The sequence below is a fragment of the Mytilus trossulus genome, chromosome 1 (assembly GCF_036588685.1).
Source record: "Mytilus trossulus isolate FHL-02 chromosome 1, PNRI_Mtr1.1.1.hap1, whole genome shotgun sequence".
Classification (NCBI taxonomy): Eukaryota; Metazoa; Mollusca; class Bivalvia; order Mytilida; family Mytilidae; genus Mytilus; species Mytilus trossulus.
This window is the reverse complement of record NC_086373.1, coordinates 89,493,458-89,518,662: the sequence shown is the minus strand read 5'-3', so window position 1 is coordinate 89,518,662 and position 25,205 is coordinate 89,493,458. Positions and strand designations below refer to the sequence as shown.

General features: G+C 33.5%; 1 protein-coding gene and 1 long non-coding RNA gene across 3 annotated transcripts in view; one reads left to right on the top strand and one right to left on the bottom strand.

Moving 5' to 3' along the window:
* The window catches only part of LOC134689651 (uncharacterized), a 58,406-nt gene that overhangs the window by 17,926 nt on the left and 15,275 nt on the right, over positions 1-25,205 (bottom strand). Inside the window, exon 2 of the long non-coding RNA XR_010101889.1 lies at positions 24,874-24,915. This is a non-coding gene — a long non-coding RNA (uncharacterized LOC134689651). The remainder of the gene's footprint in view (positions 1-24,873; positions 24,916-25,205) is intronic.
* LOC134689629 (uncharacterized) overlaps positions 16,116-25,205 on the top strand; it is a 33,567-nt gene continuing 24,477 nt past the window's right edge. Inside the window, exon 1 of one of the 2 annotated variants that reach the window (XM_063549607.1) lies at positions 16,116-16,307. The gene's annotated coding sequence lies outside the window, so the exon portion shown is untranslated. The remainder of the gene's footprint in view (positions 16,308-25,205) is intronic. The other variant, XM_063549599.1, reaches the window with a different exon arrangement.

Below are 25,205 nucleotides of genomic sequence, written 5' to 3'. Positions count from 1 at the left end.
TTTTTTTTAACAATGCAGTACTCTTTGCTGATTTAGGTTATCTGGTACAAAACCTATGATATGAAAAAACTGTTGAAAGAATAAAAAGTAGACTGTCTATTAAGTCTGTAAGTGTATATAGAACTTTAGGTTAGATACCAGCTGGCATTCTCACTAAAGTTCTTATATCTTCGTCGTTTTCTTTTGACATACCCTTGAAAAAAAAAATCAGCCAGTAATCAGCATTCTTTTTTTCAGTATTAACATAACACATTTTACAAACTCTTTTATCATGTTATTCGGGTGGGGAAATTTTGACTTTATATGACAAGATTTGAAAATTAGTTTTTACTGACTCTGATATGTCTGACAGTTGAGTTTTTCATTAAATTGTTTTAGTTCCTTTCGAAAAAATTGAACATAGCACCCTTTGAAGTCTTGCACAAACGATGCGCCTGTTTTCCCTTCACAGGACATTCACTGATATATTGTAGACGAAACGCGCGTCTGGCGTAAATATAAAATTAAAATACTGGTATATAGGATGAGTTAAAACTTAAAATGCAACCACTGAGTAGATGCCACTGCTGGTAGAGATTTATTTCCCCGAGGGTATCACCATCCCAGTAGTTGGCACTTGTGTTGACTTGGCTTATCATTAATATAATCTTATAAATTAACACCGCTTTGCATTTTTGAAAAAAACTAAGGTTTTTCTACGCCAGGAATAAACTAACTTACCTGTATTTGGCAAAACTGCTAGGAATGTTTGGTTCTCAATGATCTTCAACTTCGTCCTTTATTTTTGCCTTTCAACCATTATTTTGATTCGAGCGTCTCTAATGGGTCTTTTGTAGACGAAACGCGCCTCTGGTATTTCTGATGAGTTTTTTTTTTGTTATGCCGCTGCTGGCTGACCCCCCCCCCCCCCTATTTTTTTGACATTTTTTCAAATTTTGAGGTCTAGTTTCAGATTTTTGAACATAGTGCCCTTCGATACCTAGCGCAAAAGAAGCGTCTGTTTCCCCTCTACAAGACCTATATAGTCATACCCCGTGACACCCCTCATTATTTTTCTCTAGAAGTCCTGGAATAGGCCGACCCTACCCCCATTTTTTTGACATTTTTTTCAAATTTTGAGCTCTAGTTTCAGATTTTTGAACATAGCCCCCTTTGATACATAGCGCAAAAGAAGCGCCTGTTTCTCCTCTACAAGACCTATATAGTCATACCCCGTGACACCCCTCATTATTTTTCTCTAGAAGTCCTAGAAAAGGCCGACCCCCCTAATTTTTTGACATTTTTTTCAAATTTTGAGCTCTAGTTTCAGATTTTTGAACATAGCGCCCTTCGATACCTAGCGCAAAAAAAGCGCCTGTTTCTCCTCTACAAGACCTATATAGTCATTCCCCGCGACACCCCTCATTATTTTTCTCTAGAAGCCCTGGAATAGGCCGACCCCCCTAATTTTTTTCAAATTTTGAGCTCTAGTTTCAGATTTTTGAACATAGCGCCCTTTGATACCTAGCGCAAAAGAAGCGCCTGTTTCTCCTCTACAAGACCTATATAGTCATTTCCCGTGACACCCCTCATTATTTTTCTCTAGAACTCCTGGAATAGGCCGACCCTACCCCCATTTTTTTGAGATTTTTTTTAAATTTTGAGCTCTAGTTTCAGATTTTTGAACATAGCCCCCTTTGATACATAGCGCAAAAGAAGCGCCTGTTTCTCCTCTACAAGACCTATATAGTCATACCCCGTGACACCCCTCATTATTTTTCTCTAGAAGTCCTAGAAAAGGCCGACCCCCCTAATTTTTTGACATTTTTTTTCAAATTTTGAGCTCTAGTTTCAGATTTTTGAACATAGCGCCCTTTGATACCTAGCGCAAAAGAAGCGTCTGTTTCCCCTCTACAAGACCTATATAGTCATACCCCGTGACACCCCTCATTATTTTTCTCTAGAAGTCTTGGAATAGGCCGACCCTACCCCCATTTTTTTGACATTTTTTTCAAATTTGGAGCTCTAGTTTCAGATTTTTGTACATAGCCCCCTTTGATACATAGCGCAAAAGAAGCGCCTGTTTCTCCTCTACAAGACCTATATAGTCATACCCCGTGACACCCCTCATTATTTTTCTCTAGAAGTCCTAGAAAAGGCCGACCCCCCTAATTTTTTGACATTTTTTTCAAATTTTGAGCTCTAGTTTCAGATTTTTGAACATAGCGCCCTTCGATACCTAGCGCAAAACAAGCGCCTGTTTCTCCTCTACAAGACCTATATAGTCATTCCCCGTGACACCCCTCATTATTTTTCTCTAGAAGCCCTGGAATAGGCCGACCCCCCTAATTTTTTTCAAATTTTGAGCTCTAGTTTCAGATTTTTGAACATAGCGCCCTTTGATACCTAGCGCAAAAGAAGCGCCTGTTTCTCCTCTACAAGACCTATATAGTCATTTCCCGTGACACCCCTCATTATTTTTCTCTAGAACTCCTGGAATAGGCCGACCCTACCCCCATTTTTTTGACATTTTTTTCAAATTTTGAGCTCTAGTTTCAGATTTTTGAACATAGCCCCCTTTGATACATAGCGCAAAAGAAGCGCCTGTTTCTCCTCTACAAGACCTATATAGTCATACCCCGTGACACCCCTCATTATTTTTCTCTAGAAGTCCTAGAAAAGGCCGACCCCCCTAATTTTTTGACATTTTTTTTCAAATTTTGAGCTCTAGTTTCGGATTTTTGAACATAGCGCCCTTTGATACCTAGCGCAAAAGAAGCGTCTGTTTCCCCTCTACAAGACCTATATAGTCATACCCCGTGACACCCCTCATTATTTTTCTCTAGAAGTCCTGGAATAGGCCGACCCTACCCCCATTTTTTTGACATTTTTTTCAAATTTTGAGCTCTAGTTTCAGATTTTTGTACATAGCCCCCTTTGATACATAGCGCAAAAGAAGCGTCTGTTTCCCCTCTACAAGACCTATATAGTCATTCCCCGTGACACCCCTCATTATTTTTCTCTAGAACTCCTGGAATAGGCCGACCCTACCCCCATTTTTTTGACATTTTTTTCAAATTTTGAGCTCTAGTTTCAGATTTTTGAACATAGCCCCCTTTGATACATAGCGCAAAAGAAGCGCCTGTTTCTCCCCTACAAGACCTATATAATCATTCCCCGTGACACCCCTCATTATTTTTCTCTAGAACTCCTGGAATAGGCCGACCCTACCCCCATTTTTGACATTTTTTTCGAATTTTGAGCTCTAGTTTCAGATTTTTGAACATAGCGCCCTTCGATACCTAGCGCAAAACAAGCGCCTGTTTCTCCTCTACAAGACCTATATAGTCATTCCCCGTGACACCATTTCATTATTTTTCTCTAGAAGCCCTGGAATAGGCCTACCCCCCCTAATTTTTTGACATTTTTTTCAAATTTTGAGCTCTAGATTTAACAATGACATACAAGGTGCTATATTTTACAGGGTAGGACTACTTTTACATACGTTCTAAATTGAAGAGGGTGCATAGGTGGCCCTACACCTACAAATAATCCGCTGATAGATGCAGAGTTATTGTGGTACTGAATATTAGCCTAAAAAGTTATGCGACTTGTTAAATCAATAGATTGGATAAAAACCATTTCAAAATTGAGTTAAAATTGCTATATTTTAACTGATTTTCTGCCTTTTTGAATATTATTTTATTTAACGGCCGTTGTTGTCTTATTCTGTTTTTTGGTTTCTCGATATATCGCCTTATTGTTCGCTGGCTTATTGTTCGCTAGCTATTGTTCGCTAGCTTCTGCCTGGTTGTGAGGATACATGTCGATCAGTTTGATCACATATATAGATTTCTGTTGTTTCTAATTTAAAGTTTCCCAAAGGTGACTGGGGAAACGAAATATGGTCACTTGGTCTTCCCCCGACCGGCAGTAAAACGAAGTGGGGCGTCCGTTTGGCTGTGCGGGATGTATCAAGTTCGCAGTCACGTCCGGTCAGAATGGGGACGTTAAATCCGATGCCTCGTGTAAAGGAAGTGTCACGTTCTTTGCACGTTAAAAACCCTTGCATCAACTCTTTGAGGGGTCCGTAGGTGGCATGTTGCAATGGAAAATTTCTGTCCCAATCCAATATACCATCATTTTCCAGTGGCAGTCTAACTTTTTCCGATCATCATCCCGAATGGCCTCTACTATGACAAAACCTACCTATTGTTTTTATTGTTAACTTGTTCTCGTCCTGAACATGCATGAAATATTTGCAACTGGACATTAAGCAACCATCAATCAATCAATCTAATTTAAAGACGCACGAATTTTGCCTTCTGGTGAGTCTCATAACATGATCACTGATGATTCGCCAACGGAAAGCAGAATATCAAGAGTAGTTGGTTTTAGCATCACCTTGTCACACACCAAATCTCTGCGAAACTTCAAAAGTACTTTTCTCACGACCACTTGCATGCATTTTAATTGCTCTGAGGTTAAACATTGACATACAATGTATTTTCACACAATGTCCACTATAGTCATTATCCGGAAAAACCTCTTATCCGAAGGATTTGGTTAACTTTTATATAAAGTCAAAATTTTATTAACAAAAATATAACTTATTTACAGAAAATACACGAAAGAACTACTATATATATTCAAATCACTCAAAAATAAATTAACTTCTCCTACAAAATATACATAATCACATCGAAACTATTAAATTCATTGTGAAGGAAAAAATAAATGGTGGAGCTGATTGACGGATAGGAAATTTCCGTAATTAAAAAAGGTACAAATGATGTTTTTATTTTTGAGTTTTTGACAAAATTGTTTGGAATTTGCCCAACAAAATTTGCATGCAGTATCATAATAATATGTTTTGTCCTCTCAAATGTCAAATACTGTTTTTGAATTATATGTTTTCTCGTTTTTAAAGGAAAACGCGTTAAATTTCTATCTAAAAAACAGCCAACTTTAAGTTTGAAAGTTTTACTTGGAGATGGTATTATATTTATGTCTTCATCATTCCGATGATCCTTGATGATATGAGCACAGAAAATAATTACGAAAATAGCGGGAAATTTAACCAAAAAATATGTTTTTGGATTTAAAGGTAACTTCACAAAACCGTAAATTGAGGGGTACCCCCATTAAAGGGATAAAATACAAAAATGCGACCATAGAAACTTTTTACGACCCGACGGAAATTAAAATATAGATACTATTCTATCATTTAAAACACTTTGCAGCCGTGTGTTATTCCGGACCATTAAACTCGTTAACTAGGCGTCTTTTTCGATGTCAGTTGCAGTACTAATAGCAGTTAACCAAAACATGATCGTGTTCACAAAACTTTCGATTTCATCAATATGACCATTCGGAACCCCTTGGTTCAATAATTTCATTGAAGGCAGCAACCCTCGATCGTGGAAATCATTTTAGGAAACATAAGTCCTGTTATATCGTATCACTTTATTGGGAGAGGTGAAAAATATACTTCATTTCCAGGCACTTCCGGGAAGCTCACCATTGGAAAATTGAAATCATCCCTTACAATAAGCAGACTTTACTATATCTGTAGGTCCCATTATTATGTGTTAATGGCTTATCTTAGATAGTCTCGGGTAAATGCTTGACATATTTGTAAAGCCACTTGTTTAACAGGTCGAGAACTCTAGATTTTCTGACGTCAGAATATATTTGCATAGTAATTTCCAAAACACAAGGCCAATATGGCCTTGCAAAAACTGACCAATCGACTCAATGAACTACAATGCATTGTGGGCTACTACGAGTAAACTACTACTTAAACCACGTGGAATTAGTGGGAAAACAGTCAACTAATATATTGTCTGGGACTCTCATTACCAAAGTTTTTATTCTGCAAATATACTTAATGTAAAATATATAACGTAATCTTCAATTTGCATGCTCAGATTAAAAAAATATTGTTTATTGGCTTCACGATTCGACTTTCTTTTTCGCCTTGCAAAAGTAGTTGAACCGGTTTTGTGCATTGTTATGAATTGAACCTGCATTAATTTCACGACATGACACAGTGAAATATCCAATGAAGTGACCACTATCCAGTAAGAAAATCATTTGAGCTCTTTTAAACCTGTATAATGTGATTCCAAAATCATTTCTGCCTAGAAAAACACGAAAACTTTCATTGAAACACTTCTTTCTGTACTGAATGTGTATTTTGTTTTATTAGGACCTGAACTACATGTAAGAACATCATAATATTCAGTATGCTAAAAATAAGTGTTATGAAAACGGCAACGGCGGATCCAGCCATTTTAAAAAGGGGGTCCTAACCCTTGACAAAAGGGGAGGGGGTTACAACTACATGTGCCCATCCAAATGCACTGATCGTCCAAAAAAAGGGGGTCCATCCCCCGGAACCGCCACTGAGCGGGTACGGTATATAGCTCAAATACATTTTTTTTTTATAGTTTCATACATCGGTAATATCCGTTTGTTGCTAATTTGATCACAAAATATACCTCAGAGGGTTTTTTAACGTTTTTTAACATTCGGCTGCTGTCCTATGTTGACATATGTAAAATATCTCCATATTAAGTCTCTAGATCATAGTGGGTGCCATATTACCTATTTTTTCTTCTTCTAAAACGTGCTTTGTATATAGAAATAAGAAGATGATGAATGAGTGCCAAATAAGACCTATAAGTTTCAATGCTGAAAAAGAAGCTATCAATGACCCAAAAATTACTTGTGTAAAACAATCCAAACAAAATTAAACAAAAAAAACAAACCGGCCCAATTAAATATATAAAAGGACAAAAAATCTATTTCATCAAAAACAAAAATTGTATAGGAGCCTGTATAGCATTGGTTGTCGTTTGTTTATGTGTTACATATTAATTTGTTTTCGTTCATTTTTTTTATATATATAATAATTAAGGCCGTTAGTTTTCTCATTTGAATTGTTTTACATTTTCATATTGGGGTCTTTTATAGCTGACTATGCGGAATGGTCTTTGCTCATTGTTGAAGGCCGTACGGTGATATATAAATGTTAATTTCTGCGTCATTTTGGTCTCTTGTGGACAGCTGCCTCATTGGCAATCATACCACATCTTTTTTTTTTATTATAGATCCAACGCTGCAATTTTCACAAAACATATCAAATTTTCCACCTTGTCGCACATACATATTGATAAAATCATTACAGCTTATTACCTAATGCATGTAGAGCAAAACTTTGGTTAGCTTGCTTGTTTTGTTTGCATATTGTACAAAATATAAAATATACAAGTTAAACTATACCTATATATATATTGTTTAAGGATGTCAATCTTATTTTCAAAGCTTGTATAAACAACTATACAAAAAAAGCAAGCAAGCCAACCAACGTTTTACTTTGCAGGTATAAGAAATCAGCTGTAATGATTTTATTCAGTTTGGCAAATGTCCGAGCCCGTTAAAAACGAACAAACTGAAACTACAGTTGCTGACTTCACTTCCTTCAAAACGAAGGGAACAGTTTGGAAGTCCCATATACTGAAATGTGACAAAAAATACTTATAGATTGTGTTAACACTGCCATGTATGTAAATATATCTTCGCCTTTTTTAGAAAAACAAAATTCAAGGATCCAACATTTGCCTTTAATTATCTTTACGAACATTGCTGTCCTCATGAATATCAGCGACGGCCTACCCTATACACTTGTAAGTTTGTCTGATGGGTAATTGTGTTTTTTCTTTGTTGTTTTTTTGCTGTCTGGTGGACAAATACATGAAATCTCTTTGCCATCATCAAACAAATTAATGGCTATATATCGGGTAATTCAAACCCTTTTTTCTTCGCATAGAAACAACTCTTCGCTAATCTGAGCATGGAAGTAATACTCTATAACACGAACTATAAATGAGGATACACAAAATGAAAAACTAAGCGAAATTGTGAATCCCGCATTGCACGAAAAAATGTGTTGTATTTCAGTAAATAACACGTGTCTTGGTTGATTGTAAACACGTAGTAGTCCATCACGCATTGCGACTCATTTAGTGGATTGGTCAAAAACCTAGTTAAAAATAAATTGCGTCACATGTAAATAAACAATTACATGTGCCAGAACATAAGTATGCTAATTTATGCATTTCCATATAAGGTAGTGGTCCCGACCTGTTTAATGTTTAGGACTGTATGACCTTCTGCTCAGATGACTTATAGTCTTTGTGTTGTTTGGTGACTGTGTCTTATTACACATCACCTTTGTGCATAATCAATTTGTTCTCTTTTACAAGAGATGAATTTAATTTGATGCTTATGTTAGTAAATATAAAATAAATAGTTAAGCTCTTCATATTATTCGATGTAAACCAAACTAAAAATTATATACATCCCCCGTATTTGATACACGTCTACGAAAGATGCAGGATAGATTGGTGCCTATTTGGAAAATGTCCAGTTGCAACTATTACAGATGAAAAAGGATAAGAACATACATGGAAACTATAAATATAAATATATGAATCCTACTTTTTTATTGGACAGAGACATTTATAGTATCATGTATAGGTCTCTGATAGATTCGCTGAGCCAGCATTTTAATTTATTTATTTTTCTGAAATAAAACCTTTTACTAAATAATGTATAAGAGTTGATTGTGTTCTATAATTTGAACTTTTGACGTAAGTGAGCGACAATCTGATCGATGAAAAATAACATGAATTGAGATATTTTTAAATTACCATTATAGAAATCACATTAACTTCTAATGACGTAATCTCAGGGCAGCAGTCCTTTCGCGCCAATTACTGTTTTTAATGGGTATCATTTGCGCCAAATTTTATTTTTAAAATGTATCAATTGCGCCAATATTCGGAACTCATTTGCGCCAATTTACCTGTACATATATCTATCATAAATATTAATGATTACTATATCTTTATTCTTATTTTTGCCTCAAAAGATATCACATGTTAGGAGATATTTCACCATAAAGACGACTTTCTGAAGAGAATTAAATGACTTAAGCAGCACGAGATAGTCAATGTACAGAGAGAGAATAAAACGTATTGCTTTGCTTAACAAAGATATGCCAATATAGAAAATAGAAGTGTTTGCTCTTTATGTTTTAGCCACATATGTTGATGCGTATGGACTTTTTTTATTATTATGAACTAATATTAACTATTTTATGGATTTCATCCTTTAATGTTTGTGTTTTTGGACAATAAAAAGAAGTTAAAAGCTACTACATACATTAAATTGGGAAGTACCCATGCAGCAGCAGTAAGAAAAACATATGTTTCAGAAAAGGAAACATGTGCCGTGTTACACTGCCGGTTCCAGTCCGAATAAAAGAGTAAGGAAGTATTTTTTCTTTTAACTGGCACAATCGTATGTTTTATTTTTGGCGCAAATGATACCATCTAATTTTAAAACATGTGGCGCAAACGTAGCATTTGAGAAAAAAGTTGTGGCGCAAAAGGACGCATTTTTGGCGCAAACGGATCTCTCCCAATCTCAGCTGGACAATAGACGATTAAAAAATTGTATAGATAATTTTAAATAAATACAAATACATGTAATTGATAAATCTATGGGAATATTTATTTTCTTATTTCCAGAGTATATCGTGTCGATAATATATAGGTGGCAATCAGCTTTATCGATTTATATACAAGGTAAAATCTACACAACTTGTTGTACAATCCTCAGAGGTGTTAATTTATTAACCATTGTTTGTAGTTACTGGTACACATGTACATTTAGCATCTGTCACCATTTCAAACATTAACTGTTTTGTTTCTCGGTACGGAATAAAAGGGGGGTCTAGTCACGTTTCTCCAACATTTGATAATTAGACTAAAACAACATAAGGGATTAGGGGGTCCTCATAAGGACTGGCATCGTGATAATTACCTGTAATTCACCTATATCAGGTCTTAACTCAAATATTGTAAAAAGGGGGATATTGTTAAAAAATATTTATATCAAAACATTAACAAACCATATATTTTTGGTCGAGTATAACCAGAAACGGTTACGTAATTATTTTCATCCGCCGTATTTGATTTACAAAATTAAAAAGGTTATTCAACAACAAAATCCTTAAATAAACAAGGGAAATTCTAATCAAACTGAAAATTTCATAAAAAATTATGAAGAAATAATCTCGAAATTATTTTTTTTAAAAGATATTTTTTTATTGAAAGTAACATGTTCACTGACTGTACCTCATTTTAGTAATTTATTCCATTACTTGATATATTTTTGTATTTATGTTACATGTAGATGTTAAAATCTAAACCGATGCCAAACAGCAAAGTTTTATTTATGTAAAAAGTCACCAAAAGCGATTGTCTTCTAGTGCGAAGAACCATATATCTACCTAGTCGTTCTGTCTGTATATCACTAGAGCCGAAGCCAGTTTTCGTGGTATGCTGTCTTGGCAGATGAAATAGTCAGTCGTATATCTGTTCACTTTTTCCTCGAAAACGGAGCTGATACAAATTGGGTACATCACGTCGCGTCATGATCTATATAGTGTTAAACTGTGGGAACTGGCTTGGTGAATATTGTGCACTACTAGTATTTTCGATTTGTTACTTAAGCTTTGGACAAGTTGACTAAGAATTTTGAATTAAACTGTATAGGTGATAATAAGCTGCGTTTTGTACTTTTATATAAGATTAATGACTCAAGATATATAAATTCTTAATAGCTCTCAAAATATTAAATGTTAATTTTTATTCAAGATCGCAACATTGTAATCTATAATACATTATTATGAAAAATAGAGAACAAAATTATGAAAAAAAGCAAAAAATTGCTTCCGGCCGTACGGTAACGGATACTGGATGTGTAGTGATTGATAATTTAGTCTTAGATTATTTGTTGCTTGTTTATGTATGTTTTTGTACAGTTCTTTTATTGTTCTGTTGCACCAATGTCTCAAGATAAGGGGGAGTGTTGGAGCCTGTAATTCGGTGGTTGTCGTTGCTGTGTAATATATTCGTTTTTCGTTCATTATATAGTACATAAAATAGGCCGTTATATTTCTCGTTTGAATTGTTAAACATTTGTTTTCTCGGGTCTTTTTAAAGCTGACTATGCGGTATGACTTTGCTCATTGTTAAAGGCCGTACGGTGATCTATATTTGTTAATGTCTGTGTCATTTGGTCTCTTGTGAATAGTTGTCTCATTGGCAATCATACCACATCTTCTTTTTTATGTATAATTGTTAACTTCTATTTCATTTGGTCTCTTGTAGAGAGTTGTCTCATTGTCTATCATACCATGCACATATAAAATAAAAAATTACATCACTGTGTTAGACTATATGGACTTTTACAATTTTGGGAGACTATTAAAAAATATATATTTCTTTAAAAAATATATACCTTTTTAACAATATTTTGGTCAAGAACAGGTGAATTACAGGTAGATATCAAGATCCAGTCCTTAAGAGGACCCCATAATCCCTAGTGCTGTTTTAGTCTAATTACCAAATGTTGGAGAAACGTGACCGGTCCGTGTAACACTTATCAATTCAAAGTTTTAAAAAGTTTTGAAATTTTAGATTTTTGGAATTTTGATCAAAGTTTTAAAATATCAAAATTTCAAATTGTGTTAAAGGTTTGAAATTTTGAAATTTTAACCAAATTATTAAAATATCAAAATTCTAAATATCGTTTATAAAGTTGATAGTTTAGAAATTTGACCAAACTTTTAAAATACTAAACCTAACGCGCAATTTTGATTATTTCACTTTTTGAAAGTTTGATTTTTTAAATGTTTGCTTAAAATATCAAAATAGAAAAGGGGCAATAAGAGGGACACCTGTAAAAAGCGAAACGAAATAAAAGCGGAACGAAACGAAACAATATGAATTAAAAACATACTGATACTTAAAAGTTTATGTATGAAATAAAACGGACAGTTGAAAGCGGTGAAAAATTGGATGACAAAATTAATATTTCTTAAAAGAAGATAATTCATTTCAAAACCAGACGTACGGCCCTGATATTGACCATTTTACCTGCTGGTTTTTCTAGCACCCATATTTTAGGAGAAACAGGAGTAACAGTAAAAACTGAACAACTTGCAGTAGGTCAAATAGTATGGTTATGTTGAGCATGTATATACATTTTCTACTAAACTCTAACCCATAAAAAGGCCCAATACACGATGTTTTATCTCTTTTGATTTCATTTTTTTTTTCTGTTTTGCTTTACGACTTCTTACTTTCTGCAATCAAGTTGGCTAAAGAATATATCATTGCATGTACAGAATGAAAGATCATCTTAAACGTTTTTATCTGTTCTTTGTAAGTTGTTTGCCCTAAATATTCAGCTTTAAGCGTTCCGTAAGGAGGTCGATCAAGAAAAGCGCTTCATGATACTGAATGCATGGTTTAAGGTTGTGCTAGACCACAGTGTGGGAGGTTTTTAATATAATCTTTTTTACGCTGAAATTAAGACGGTTATAGGATCCAATATCAGCAAATTGGAGCCAAGATACTGTTACAAGGTATCTACAAAAACTCATCATAGATGGATACCGGAATATAAATTTTGCCGGTTTTTGCGCCAGACGCGCGTTTCGTTTACAAAAGACCTATCATTGACACTCGAACCAAATTAAGTTAAAAAGGCAAATAAAGTCAAATAAAATTGAAAAGGCCAAATAAAGTAAACTTTTACATCCAACGTATAGCTCTGGTTTTGTAAAAGTTGAAAGCTTTCATATCATATATAAACGTATACAATAAACATTATTGTATGGAGCATTCATATTTATGTAATAATTACCGCTGTACTACATTAAGCACCCAACTTGCATTCATGTTTATGTAATAGTTGCCGCTGTACTACATTAAGCACCCATCTATCCAGTTGTAGGTGTCGGCATTTTGAAAGTTGAAAATTGTGTTCAAAAGTTTTTATCGGCGATAAATGGTAATCTTCTGGGGAACCAATATTTAGATAGTACCTGTTTTTTACTTGATACTACCACTAGGGGCTTCGATAATGGTACATTAAAATATTCTGATCCCTAATTTGATGATATAATATTCTGTGCCAGAAGAGGACAAAAGAAAAATTATTCATGCCTTTTAGTGTTAAATTTTGAACCAGACAAGTTGATTGATGGCGATGAAAAACTTAATAAAATTATTAGCGCTTCGACAAAACAACCTCACCACACTTTTAAAGTAAAATGGTTGCTACCTTAAAGACAACGTTTGGACTGGTTATCATACACGTAGCTCCATTATAGGTTCTAAATCAACCACTGTTTTATTGGCAGCAGGCCTTTTGCGCCAATTACCGTTTTTTAGGGGTATCATTTGCGCCAAATTTTGTTTTCCAAAATGTATCAATTGCGCCAATATTTGGAACTCATTTGCGCCAATTAACCGGTACAGACATCTACCATAACTATTAATGATTAATATTAATTTTTATTTTTGGCTTGAAAAGTGTCATATGTTCGGAGATATGAAGATGAGCATCTGAAGAGAAATGAAATAACTTAAAATTAATTATAGACAGTCCATAGATATAGGAAGATGTGGTGTGAGTGCCAATGAGACAACTCTCCATCCAAATAACAATTTAAAAATTAAACCATTATAGGTTAAAGTACGGCCTTCAACATGGAGCCTTGGCTCACACCGAACAACAAGCTATAAAGGGCCCCAAAATTACTAGTGTAAAACCATTCAAACGGGAAAACCAACGGTCTATAGACAGTCCATGCACAGACAGCGAAAAAACTTATTGCTTTGCTGAATATTTATTACAAGTTGTGTCAAAAGAGAAGGAAAAAGAAGCTTTTGCTGATTACATTTTATCCACATATGTTGACACAGTGCTTTGTTCCCACCATCCGTATAGGCTGAAACTCTATCTACCACAAGACGTACCAGTAATGGAACAGAAGCATTCCACAGGAATTATTATGAACTGTTTTATGCATTTCATCCTTCAATGATTGTACAAATGCTTTCAGAAAAAGAAACAATCAGTTGCAGTGTTAACTGCTGGTTCCAAGTCCGAATAAAGGAGGAGGGAAGTCATTTTTCTTCTAATTGGCGCAATCGGATGTTTTATTTTTGGCGCAAATGATACCATGCAATTTTAAAAACAGGTGGCGCAAACGTAGCATTGGAGAAAAAATGTTGTGGCGCAAAAGGACGTATTTTTGGCGCAAACGGATATCTCCCGTTTTATTATAGTAAACAAAAGGAGTAGATGTTTTTGTATTAAAGGATATTACTGTCCCGTATTTGCATTTTGTTATTTGGGTATTTTGAAGTTATCGTACGACAATCGACTTTAAGCAAACTAAAAGTTCACATGTACACCCAGTCAGAATGGGGCGTGCAAAGAGAAGCCACACTGTCAGCTGCATGATGGATTTTTCCCATTTTTGGCCGTACACCAATGTCGCTCTCGAAAAACCAGTACAATGTTAAACGCTGAATTTGAAGTAAAGAATTCACATACGGAACGCTGAAACTGAAATTTGAAATTCAAGCAAAATAAGAACGAAACAATTAAAGAGGTGTTTGACCAAAGTGAAGTTAAAACATATTTAAATCCATCTATAAGGTCTACTTTGTCCTAGGAAGTTGAATCTTACGTTTCTTGGTAATTTGTATGTAAACAACCTATTTTAAATTATCGATTTTTTGTTGTTGCCAGTGACAAATATTTCATGAATGTTCCGGAACAAAATAGCAATAAATGCAACAGGGAGAGAGTGTGCATAATGAGGACATATAAAACCTTTCAATTAGTTTAATTGAGGTCTGGAGCTGGCGTATGACAGTAACTGCTAGCCTTATGTATAGTAGTCCTTTGTTAATTTATTATCATTGTCATGCATGTTAATTAGTTTCTTAGTATGTTTCCTATTCTGACATAGGACTTGTATTTCCTATTGAAGTGCGTTTTACTGTTTGTATTACTGTGTGTTTTTCATTCTTTATTGGCTAGAGGTATAGGGGAGGGTTGTTATCTCACGAAACATGTTAAACCCCGCCGCATTTGTGCGCCTGTCCCAATCCAGGAGCCTCTGTCCTTCTAAGTCTTGTATGATTTTGATTTTAGTTCATTGTTATGTTTCGGAGTTTAGTATTACGTCTTTAATGGCTGAACCAGTACACTTTTTTGTCTAGGGGCCAGCTGAAATACGCCTAGCACAACTTTTCTTGCGACGCTATATTTAAGTATTCCTTCCGTATCATTTCTTGGAACTGAAATACATCATAAAAGGCAATATATTATCATCATGCAATCGATAAACAAGAAAGGAAAACGTTTTAAGTTGTATGTCAGCCTACCGAAGCGCTTTTTCTGGATCTACCTTCATCAGGAACGTCAAAAAGGCGAATAATAATTTATGGTTTACTGCGAGTTGGTCATTTTTCACTGATACTTCTAAATGTTGGGCACTGGGAACACAAAATAGCTTTGAATTATTTATCTCAAACGCTAACCTTATATAAGAGATTTAAATTAACGTAGTTGATTCCGGTTTAAATAGGTTTAATTATTTTTTTTTTTTTGATAGATGCACAAACTTAAAATTTCAGGATACTGTTATCCCATGTGATGTCTAACATGTTTCATAAAAAAAAAACGACTTCTTCTTTTCATTATTAATTTTGTTATTAAGAATGATTTGATATATTTCATGCTATTTATTTATTACTAAGAATAGTTCTTATCAGAGCCGTGTTTACATCAGTGATTACAGGTACCCCTCTTGTCGCCCCTTTATACTTTTGATATTTTAAGCAAACATTTAAAAAAATAAACTTTCAAAAAGTGAAATAATCAAAATTGCACATTAGGTTTAGTATTTTAATAGTTTGATCAAGTTTCTAAAATATCAAATTTATAAACGATATTTAGAATTTTGATATTTTGATAATTTGGTTAAAATTTCAAAATTTCAAAACTTTAACACAATTTGGAATTTTGATATTTTAAAACTTTGATCAAAATTCCAAAAATCTAAAATTTCAAAACTTTTTAAAACTTTGAATTGATAAGTGTTACACGGACCGTGACCACACCAAACAATCATAGTAGCCGTTGTCCTTGGCCCGATATAAATACTAATAAGAAAACAAATTATACGATTGGTCAGTACACAATTGACCTCAGGGCAACTTAACAGTGAATGCGCACAGTCCATAGAAATTATTGAATGACCACATTGTCATTAGCATGCTATAGTTACGTAATCGCTCCACTTTCTTCATGAACTAGCCGTGCGGACATGCTGGACGTCATTTTATCTATATCAATTCTCATCAATTTTACATGAAAGTTCTAATGTAAGTATTTATTTATTTGTTTAGTTATCAAATGTTGACTTACTACGTATTACAGCGCGAAACATGGTGTTGCGCAATAACAGGATAAACGCATTTGTTGGTATTTTTTGGTCTTGTACATGAGAATATTTTGAATAGACAGCAAAGTAATAGTTGTTTCTTAAACGATTAAAATTGATCAGTTTTATCAGTAGAATGTTCTATCATTAGTCACATCAGAGTATCCGCTAGGGATTATGGGGTCCTCTTAAGGACTGGATCTTGATATCTACCTGTAATTCACCTGTTCTTGACCAAAATATTGTTAAAAAGGTATATATTTTTTAAAGAAATATATATTTTTTAATAGTCTCCCAAAATTGTAAAAGTCCATATAGTCTAACACAGTGATGTAATTTTTTATTTTATATGTGCATGGTATGATAGACAATGAGACAACTCTCTACAAGAGACCAAATGAAATAGAAGTTAACAATTAAACATAAAAAAGAAGATGTGGTATGATTGCCAATGAGACAACTATTCACAAGAGACCAAATGACACAGACATTAACAAATATAGATCACCGTACGGCCTTTAACAATGAGCAAAGTCATACCGCATAGTCAGCTTTAAAAAGACCCGAGAAAACAAATGTTTAACAATTCAAACGAGAAATAAAACGGCCTATTTTATGTACAATATAATGAACGAAAAACGAATATATTACACAGCAACGACAACCACCGAATTACAGGCTCCAACACTCCCCCTTATCTTGAGACATTGGTGCAACAGAACAATAAAAGAACTGTACAAAAACATACATAAACAAACAACAAATAATCTAAGACTAAATTATCAATCACTACACATCCAGTATCCGTTACCGTACGGCCGGAAGCAATTTTTTGCTTTTTTTCATAATTTTGTTCTCTATTTTTCATAATAATGTATTATAGATTACAATGTTGCGATCTTGAATAAAAATTAACATTTAATATTTTGAGAGCTATTAAGAATTTATATATTTTGAGTCATTAATCTTATATAAAAGTACAAAACGCAGCTTATTATCACCTATACAGTTTAATTCAAAATTCTTAGTCAACTTGTCCAAAGCTTAAGTAACAAATCGAAAATACTAGTAGTGCACAATATTCACCAAGCCAGTTCCCACAGTTCAACACTATATAGATCATGACGCGACGTGATGTACCCAATTTGTATCAGCTCCGTTTTCGAGGAAAAAGTGAACAGATATACGACTGACTATTTCATCTGCCAAGACAGCATACCACGAAAACTGGCTTCGGCTCTAGTGATATACAGACAGAACGACTAGGTAGATATATGGTTCTTCGCACTAGAAGACAATCGCTTTTGGTGACTTTTTACATAAATAAAACTTTGCTGTTTGGCATCGGTTTAGATTTTAACATCTACATGTAACATAAATACAAAAATATATCAAGTAATGGAATAAATTACTAAAATGAGGTACAGTCAGTGAACATGTTACTTTCAATAAAAAAATATCTTTTAAAAAAAATAATTTCGAGATTATTTCTTCATAATTTTTTATGAAATTTTCAGTTTGATTAGAATTTCCCTTGTTTATTTAAGGATTTTGTTGTTGAATAACCTTTTTAATTTTGTAAATCAAATACGGCGGATGAAAATAATTACGTAACCGTTTCTGGTTATACTCGACCAAAAATATATGGTTTGTTAATGTTTTGATATAAATATTTTTTAACAATATCCCCCTTTTTACAATATTGGAGTTAAGACCTGATATAGGTGAATTACAGGTAATTATCACGATGCCAGTCCTTATGAGGACCCCCTAATCCCTTATGTTGTTTTAGTCTAATTATCAAATGTTGGAGAAACGTGACTAGACCCCCCTTTTATTCCGTACCGAGAAACAAAACAGTTAATGTTTGAAATGGTGACAGATGCTAAATGTACATGTGTACCAGTAACTACAAACAATGGTTAATAAATTAACACCTCTGAGGATTGTACAACAAGTTGTGTAGATTTTACCTTGTATATAAATCGATAAAGCTGATTGCCACCTATATATTATCGACACGATATACTCTGGAAATAAGAAAATAAATATTCCCATAGATTTATCAATTACATGTATTTGTATTTATTTAAAATTATCTATACAATTTTATAATCGTCTATTGTCCAGCTGAGATTACGTCATTAGAAGTTAATGTGATTTCTATAATGGTAATTTAAAAATATCTCAATTCATGTTATTTTTCATCGATCAGATTGTCGCTCACTTACGTCAAAAGTTCAAATTATAGAACACAATCAACTCTTATACATTATTTAGTAAAAGGTTTTATTTCAGAAAAATAAATAAATAAAAATGCTGGCTCAGCGAATCTATCAGAGACCTATACATGATACTATAAATGTCTCTGTCCAATAAAAAAGTAGGATTGATTATGGGGTTTTGCTCTTTTTCTAGATATAGTCATGGTTTCAGTTTTTTTTGGATTAAAATTAACGAGCCATTGTTGAGACCATACGTGATTTTTTTCTATATCAGAGTTCATTAATTCAGCTGTAGCATACTCGTTCTCAACAACTATATATAATGATGTATCGTCAGCAAAAAGTCGGATGTTGCATGATATGTCACAGACAATATCGTTTATGAATAATAAAAATAATACAGGGCCTAAAATTGAGCCCTGGGGGACACCTGCTTTAATGCTATACACATCAGATGTCTGTCCTCCTATGACAACTCTTTGTCGTCTCTCGGATAAGTAACTTTTAAACCATTTTAATAAGTCCCCCCTTATTCCATATTTTTATAGTTTGTGAAGGAGGCCTTCATGCCAGACCCGGTCAAATGCTTTACTGATATCACAAAACACAACTCTTATTTCTTTTCCAAAATCAAGGGCTTTAGCAATATCGTTGGTAATATAAATAAGTTGATTAACAGTACTATCTCCAGGCATAAAACCTGACTGCAAGTTTGTAATTATTTTATAGCGAGAAAGAAAATTAAATAAATATTTAAAAACACATTTTTCCATCGTTTTAACAATAATAGATAACAGAGAGATTGGTCTATAGTTTGATAAAATTTCTTGAGAACCACTCTTGAAAACTGGTATTACATTTGCTATTTTCCATTCATAAGGATAAATGCATAACTGAAGTGATTTATTGAACAACAGAGCTAGGGGATAGCTTAATTCTAAAGCCGCATATTTGAGAAATCTTGGACTAATGATATCGGGGCCGGTTGCCTTAGACACATCTAACAAGAGAAGTTGGTCATAAACTTGCTCTTGCGTTATAATTATATTATCTAAAGTATGTAAAATTTCGTCTAAATTTAGATCTGGGATATTTGCAGACGAGTCATCAACACTCGATTGATCACAACAATAACGATTAAAGGCATTTGCTTTATCCTTATTATCGTCTAAGTAGGTATCATTTAATAAAATAGGGGGGTAGTCTTAGGATTTAGAAGGAAATCCAGCCAGGTTACGCAATTTCTTCCACCAATTCTTGATGGAATCTACTTGTGAATGAAATGATTCACATTGTTTTTCAAAATAATGGGTTTTTGCTAGTTTAATCATGTTTACACATTCATTCCTAATTTTTTTAAAGTTTGCCCACGACTCAGAGTATTGTATTTTTTGGCTTTTTTGTGCGAACGTTTCCGTCTACGAATTTGTCTCCTTATATTTGACGTCATCCAGGGTGGATCTTTCGTGCGAACAACAATTAGTTTACTTGGTATATGCTTGTTAGCAGCGTCTAGAATTTTTTGTGTAACAATGGAGACTGCATTATTTAAATTTGTATCTAGTAAACTATCCCAGTCAACTTGTCTTAACTCCTCACAGTAGAGATTGTAGTCCCCTTTTTCAAAATCCCAAACTTTACGTTTTAATTGGGTATATTTCGGTTTGTGCAAATTTAGTATTCCACTTACTGGACAATGGAACCTAGTATTTGCTTCTAAAATATTTTCACTCACTTCGTGATATGCAAGAATATTGATATCATTAACTATAAGGGGGTCGAGGAGTGATGAGGAATTTTCACAATAAAATGTTGGCTCAGTAATTGCTTGGTGCATACCATTATCTAATAATATTTTTTTAAAATTATTACGGTTTGCCAGTAATAAATTTTCGTTGGGGTCGCCCATGACCACAATACTTTTTATACCGCTGTTTACTGCGTTTTCAATTGACTGGTTTATATGATTCCAAATATGAAATGGTGAATCTGGAGGTCTGTAAAATAGGCCAAACAGTACTTTACAATCCTTAACCACTACTTCGACCCATAAACATTCGACAGTATTGATTTCTAGATCATTTCGTCGCTTACTTGGGATGTTTTGTTTTACATACATCATGACTCCCCCTCCAGGCTTATCACCTTCTCTGTCGTTACGATAAGGAGCCTTAAAGTTTGATAATATAACTGAATTGTCGGATATGTTCGTCTTTAACCAAGATTCTGTTAACATAATTATATCTCTATCCCCAAGCTCTGCTTCCAAAATATCAAGTTTTGTTTTGACACTTTGGATATTAATGCAAGTAAATGTAATCAAATCGCGAAGATCTAAATTCGAAACTGAATCATTTAGGCTAAGATCATTTGCAAATGATGGCCCAGGATTTGTTTCAATATCACCAGAAAGCAAGATAGTAAAAACTACAAGAAATATCAAGTAACAAATAAGCTCAGTTTTCACAAAAAGACATCTGAATACTTCTTCAAACACTTTGGTAGTTAATCGTGTACTTGAAAATGGTGTTCTTTGAAGTTGATCTAATTCAAAAATAACAGTATATAATAGAGCAATTGTGATCCCTAAATAACCATATCGAAGCATAAGTGAAACAAGAACAACAGTATTCATGTCAATACATTTTTTACGATGCAGTCGAGTTGACCTAGAATAATTTAACCTCACCCTTATTCTGTAAGTAGTTATTTCAGTAGACATATATAGTTATATAAAAAAAGGAATACAAAGTACAAGGGTGGGGCTTCAACAATATAATAAACAATTTCAAACAGACATAAAGCATGGCAAACCACAGAACAGGCATATAAAACAAAATAAAATAAAAAGAACAAGATAAACATATATACACAAATTGTTTAGTTGTTGGTTAAGGCCTTCCAATGTGACTTCAATTTTCAAAGGAGCCGTACCACTTCTAAATTTGGCATAGGCACTCCTATATTTACCAGGTATAATTTTTAATAAATAATTTTCTTCACCAAATTCATTTTTGAACAGTCTGTAAGTACGTAGTTTACTACGCTCGTTTGACATAAAATCAATATACCATTGCTCTTTAAATCTATTGAAACAGATATTCTCAATATTTTTATAACATGTTTATCAATAATCAAATTAGTATTACAAAAATGTTCCATATCAAGTTCTTTAAACTTTGTGTGTACTCTGAAATTCCAATTTTTCAGTCTATTATTGCATACTAGTATATTATTTGCCCATATAAAAACTTTTTTGTTTATTCTATTATCACACATTTTTGTAAATCTACTATAAGTTCTAAAAATACATGTCCATTGTTTTACAATACATGGCATCCAGCCAATATCACCATATAGGGCTAAATTAGGTGTGTACTTTCCAACACCCATGAAAAAACGCATTGCTGGCTGATTTTGCTACAATTTTCGCCATCTCGTTATAATCCAAAACTCATTTAATAATAAACCAAGATACATATATTTTGATACAATATCTAACTGGTTTCTGTTCAACATAAATTTGTTTGTGTCACAGATTGTGTTCTAAAATGAACAATTTTTGACTTGTCCATATTTACAATTAAGTCATTTACATTACACCATATACTTAAACATCTAATATTCTTTGAAGGTCATTTTCATTTTCGGCTAATAAAACTACATCGTCTGCATATAACAATATACAAATCTTTTCACCATTTACATTTATACCAATATCTAAGCTCTTGATGTCATCAACTAAGTTATTTATGAAAATATTAAATAATAACGGCGATAATATGGAGCCTTGTTTTAGGCCAGAATTTACTCCAAACCAGTCAGTCAAATTGCCATTTATCTTGACACAAGATTGAACATTGTAAATGGTTTTCAGACTTGACCACTGTGGGGGCACGTGTCACTGATTACACAACTTCTGAGCCGTGAATTATCCCAATCAACCAGGAAAGTCCCTCAATCAACAAAATTGATTGGATTATCTTTATTGTTGTTTATAAATTGTGTTGTTAGTACTGTGTTACGTTTGAAATGAATAACATAATGAATAACATGATGTTATTTTAAAGTTTTGTGAAAGTTGCAGTGTAAGATCAGAAATAACATTATTTGTGCTTTCTTGTAAAATCTATTTTGACGTTTGAATGCAATATCATTGACATTTTTCGCAATACAACTTATGATAACTAATACGACAAACCATGTGACTTATATGATATCTGGAATGATATGCATAAAATTACTAAAATTAAGATTTGTTCCTAACGGACGATTTTTCTACATGCCCTACAATAAAATAGTACCACGATATCTTCATTTAAGTGGTTTTTATGCCTATCGGCACTGCAACATACAACTGGAAATATACCATGCAAATTTTAGTTTTAAATCCTATATTTGAACAACAGTGGAGATCAGTTCTAACCTCTCATAAATTCTGTCAGAATCTGTCAGGAGAACTGTTCTAGAACAGTATGTAGAACTGTCAGCCTGACACCTTTTAGTCAGTTCTAGGTTAGAACTGTTCTAGCTAGAACTGATTTGGTCAGTTCTACCTAGAACTGATTTGGACAGTTCTAGCTAGAACTGATCCTGACAGTTCTACCCTAGAACAGTTTTAGACAGTTCTAGCTAGAACTGACCAAGTCTTTGGTCAGTTCTACTTCTAGAACAGTTCTACGGTTAGAATTGATTTCAAATTCTACGGCTAGAAATGATTTATAAATTCTACGGCCAGAATTAATTTATAAATTCTACGGCTAAAATTGATTTATAAATTCTTCGGCTAGAATTGATTTATAAGTTTTAAGAAATATTTGAAATATTTGTCTTAATATAAAGGCTTCGGCAAAATAGCGATTAATATTATATAGAGTTTGCTATTTTGCCGGTTTTATTTCAGATTTTAAATCGGCAAGAGAACATGTTTAACAATTCAATTCAATTCAAAGCTTTATTTATAGTCGGCATGTTACATAACAAATAAACATAAGCTCTCTGAGCTTTTATAACCGACAAATGCATACATTTACATAACAAACATACACAATACAAATATTAAAACATACAAGACATAGCACATACATTTCATGCACATTTAGGCTGCACTATTTAAATACAATATTCTATACATGCATAAGAATAAGCACTAAAAGCAAACATAAAAACTAAAGCACAGCATTCATAAATTATAAAAAGCTAAGCAAACATTCACAAAAAGCAGCACTATTATATTTCAAGCTGTAACATAAAATAAATAAAACTAAGCACATGCATTGCAATGGCATAAGTTGCCATTCCATGAGTTTATTAGACTCTTGAAATGGGTGAAAGACACAGGCACTTGTCTCAGATTTTTTTTTTCCCTATATACCTTATTATAACACAAGGTACTTAACTTGCATTTTAGAAAAATGTTAGGTGGTGACGAAGTTCCGTTATATGCCGCTTTATAGGCTGTCAACCCTACTAAAGCTTGTTATATCGTAAATCTAAATTGATTTATCTATACAATGGTGTATAGCATGCCTACATTTGTTGTCGGAATCATCTGTAGCAATCCTACCAAAGTATGTCAATCGTAATAATTTTCCAAACCGCTGAAGAATTGGCAATAAACGGCCGCAGTAAATGATTTATTATAAAAATCGTTTTTAAAAAACCTGTTAGTTTTCGTATGATTAGAACTTATCATACAGTTAGTAAAATTGTATGATATACCGTGAAAAAAATCTAACAAGTGTTGTTTGTGGTATGTCTAATAAGTTACAAATTTTCCCATGACGTCAATGTCTTTCAGACTCTCTCTTGACTTTACGTATGAAATGAGACAAGACCAGATAACTCCGAGATTCATTTAGACTTTCCCACAGAATTGACCAATCGGAAACCGAGATATACAAGGAGCATGACGCGTTTATTGCCAATTCTTCAGCGGTTTGCAAAATTATAACGATTGACATACTTTGGTAGGATTGCTACGGATGATTCCGACAATAAATGTAGGCATGTTATACACCATTGTAAAGATAAATCAATTTAGATTTACGATAAAACAAGCTTTAGTGGGATTAACAGCCTATAAAGCGGTATATAACGGAACTTCGTCACCACCAAACATTTTTCTAAAATGCAAGTTAAGTACCTTGTGTTATAATAAGGTATATAGGAAAAAAAATTCTGAGACAAGTGCCTGTGGTGAAAGATGTTTCAGTTCTAGAGTGGTTTGGCAACTCATTCCATAGTTTGGCATCAGAATATCTGAAAGATTTCAAGCCATACCTTGTTGTTCTTACGTCAGGTATTTCAGCTAAATTTTGGTATCTGAAAGAATATTTTGTTTTTTTAATATTTATAAGATCATGGACGTACACTGGATTGACTGTTCTAAAGACCTCTACTGCCATGGTTCTTAGGCGTCTTACTTTAAGTGATGGCATTTTTGATTTTAAAGTAAATCTTCATATGTGCTATTGTGATCCTGGTAAATGAAGCGAAGTGCTCTTTCTTGTACTTTTTCAATTTTTGTAGTGTTGGCCTCGCTGCAGAAATGCCAGGACAATGAGCAGAAATTAAAGTTTGACATAATAAAGGAGTGATATATTGTTAGTTTT